Source organism: Mobula hypostoma, chromosome 7 (assembly GCF_963921235.1).
Source record: "Mobula hypostoma chromosome 7, sMobHyp1.1, whole genome shotgun sequence".
NCBI lineage: Eukaryota > Metazoa > Chordata > Chondrichthyes > Myliobatiformes > Myliobatidae > Mobula > Mobula hypostoma.
Window position 1 is genome coordinate 72,802,599 of NC_086103.1, and position 3,613 is coordinate 72,806,211.

The following is a 3,613-nucleotide window of genomic DNA, read 5'->3' on the forward strand; positions in this document are numbered from 1 at the left end:
AATGGTACCGGAGGATTGGAGGGAGGCGAATGTTGTCCCCTTGTTCAAAAAAGGTAGTAGGGATAGTCCGGGTAATTATAGACCAGTGAGCCTTACATCTGCTGGAAAGCTGTTGGAAAAGATTCTTAGAGATAGGATCTATAGGCATTTAGAGAATCATGGTCTGATCAGGGACAGTCAGCGTGGCTTTGTGAAGGGCAGATCATGTCTAACAAGCCTGATAGAGTTCTTTGAGGAAGTGACCAGGCATATAGATGAGGGTAGTGCAGTGGATGTGATCTATATGGATTTTCGTAAGGCATTTGACAAGGTTCCACACGGTAGGCTTATTCAGATAGTTAGAAGGCGTGGGATCCAGGGAAGTTTGGCCAGGTGGATTCAGAATTGGCTTGCCTGCAGAAGGCAGAGGGTGGTGGTGGAGGGAGTACATTCAGATTGGCGGATTGTGACTAGTGGTGTCCCACAAGGATCTGTTCTGGGACCTCTACTTTTCCTGATTTTTATTGATGACCTGGATGTGGGGGTAGAAGGGTGGGTTGGCAAGTTTGCAGATGACACAAAGGTTGGTGGTGTTGTAGATAGTGTAGACAGTTGTCGAAGATTGCAGAGAGACATTGATAGGATGCAGAAGTGGGCTGAGAAGTGGCAGATGGAGTTCAACCCGGAGAAGTGTGAGGCGGTACACTTTGGAAGGACAAACTCCAAGGCAGAGTACAAAGTAAATGGCAGGATACCTGGTAGTGTGGAGGAGCAGAGGGATCTTGGGGTACATGTCCACAGATCCCTGAAAGTTGTCTCACAGTTGGATAGGGTAGTTAAGAAAGCTTATGGGGTGTTAGCTTTCATAAGTCGAGGGATAGAGTTAAGAGTCGCGATGTAATGATGCAGCTCTATAAAACTCTGGTTAGGCCACACTTGGAGTAATGCGTCCAGTTCTGGTCACCTCACTACAGGAAGGATGTGGAAGCATTGGAAAGGGTACAGAGGAGACTTACCAGGATGCTGCCTGGTTTAGAAAGTATGCATTATGATCAGAGATTAAGGGAGCTAGGGCTTACTCTTTGGAGAGAAGGAGGATGAGAGGAGACATGATAGAGGTGTACAAGATAATAAGAGGAATAGATAGAGTGGATAGCCAGCGCCTCTTCCCCAGGGCACCACTGCTCAATACAAGAGGACATGGGTTTAAGGTAAGGGGTGGGAAGTTCAAGGGGGATATTAGAGGAAGGTTTTTTACTCAGAGAGTGGTTGGTGCGTGGAATGCACTGCCTGAGTCAGTGGTGGAGGCAGATACACTAGTGAAGTTTAAGAGACTACTAGACAGGTATATGGTGGAATTTAAGGTGGGGGCTTATATGGGAGGCAGGGTTTAAGGGTCGGCACAACATTGTGGGCTGAAGGGCCTGTAACGTGCTGTACTATTCTATGTTCTATGTTCTATGTTAGCAGTCGGTTGAATCATGTTACTGATAAGAAGATGTTATGAACCAATTGCGGTAGTTGTTATGTTTTTGGTGTATCTGTAAGATATTGTATGCGCGGTGTTTTCGGGGAGAAGGCGGGAGAGAGAGACAGAGGATGGACCAGGTGCTGTGAATCCGCTAACGGAGTCGGACCCCGAGCGGGGCGTTTGGAGAGGAGACGGAGACGGACTCGTGTGGAGCATCTGGTCGACCACCGTTGTTGGTCCCAGGCGGCCAGGCGAGGTGGTCCGAGGGGTCGCAGGGTGAAGAAGAAGGGTCCTGAGCTCCAACTGTTTGTGCACAAAGAGATTGAACTTTGATAAGTGTGACGCCTTTGATTTTCCTTTTATATTTTATTCTCTATTAATTATATAGTTCCAGTAATATCTATAAACTGTAAATCACTTAATCGTATCTGGTGTATTGTCTGTTATTTGGACGGGGTGGGGTACATCACACAGCATCCACACAAACTGTTACCCAGTTTGGCAGGGCTGAGGGCTGTTTCTCTAGGCGGCAGCGAGCCGAGCGACCCTGAGGCTGGCCGGGGGGCTACACCATTTATTATTAGAAGCTTTGAACATTGAAGTAACAGAGTCGTACTGTAGTTGTACAGAGTCTTGGCAAGTCTGCACTGGGCAGGTCGTGCAGAGTTTTGGTTTCTTAACCATGAAGAGACATACCTGCCACAGAGAGAGAACAATGAATAACTGGAGTCACAGACAGCAATTCACACCACCCTTCCCCCACGCTTCAATGTAGTGAGTGCTGGATATATTTGGAGAGTTCAAGATCAAGTCATTGTTTGAACACATCGGTGATCCATTTGGTCAGAATATATCTGAACAGCCCTTTGCATCAGTCAGCGTACAGACATTTATTCTCATCTGAAAATTGCTCACTTATCATTGTTTCTCATAAATTGGAGGCACAGCAATCTGAGACAGAATGAATATATATCTGCAGCCTGGATCTTTTTCATGGAATCAATTTGATCACTCTGTAAATCATTATCCTAATACTTCCATTCTTTGGTGTTATGTTAAATTCTGTCTGCCTGATTTTTTTTTTAGCTTTAATGATGCAATATAAATCATTATCAGGCCCTACATTACATTTAATTACAGTTGTTCTGCGTGAAAAATAACTGAATACCCTGGCTCGTGCAAATCAGTCTTGTTCTGTTGTTTCTGTCCATCTCCTTCTGGCCATTATCATGGTTCATTTTCCCTGCTCATCCTTTCTCACACTCCATTCTTCCGATCACTTCCCCATCTCCCACTGACTCCCCACCTCCTTGATATCTCTTCTTCACATCTATCAGCCAGTCCCTCCCAATTACTGGGGTCTGATCTTCATCTCACCTTTACCTGTGAGCTGCCCGGGAAGTGCACCAGACATCTGATGTAGGCAGGTCTGACCACAGCCCCAGTATCACTCCCAGTGTCAGTGCTTATTACAGCATGATTCAATAAAGTAAAACTGCGGCTACAGTTTGCAGTTCAGAGACTCTTGAGTCACCATTAAGCCTCTTCACAGTCGGACAGAGAGTGAAAGTACCTTCACTCCTCACCAACAAATGACCTTGACTCCAGTCTTGAACTAGGTTGACAGACCAAATTTAGACTGCCAGTGCAGACCAGGCTAGAGTTAAAACAGAAAATAGTGGAATCACCCTTTTTGGGTCTCTTGATCTCTCGCTCACTCTCTCCTTCACCCTCCGTTCCCTTCACGCACAAAACATTGAAACGTGACACAAAGTGACAGGACTCAACCAGACCAGCGACACAGTAGTTCAAACAGCCAGTAGGACGCTTGCCCACTTGCCCACTCGTGTTACTGATGGACATTTCAGACACGTATTTCTGACGACGTAGCGTCACATCTGTGATCGGAAGAACTGTCTTATCAAAAAACCGGGAATGTAAGAAATTGAAGGAAATCCGTACGCGTTTAGACTTTGATGGTAACGCCAGGGAGGGGCTGAGTGTTTGATAACATTTGGCTCATTTTTCGGGGGTGTCGATGACAACACCCATGTTCCTGTGGAAGGAACTCTTGTCCACGACGAGCCGGAAGCAACAGTTTAACTCGCAGCCACAGCATCTGCTGCAGCGACACGGACAGCGGCCGCCACAGTGTCCGGCGCG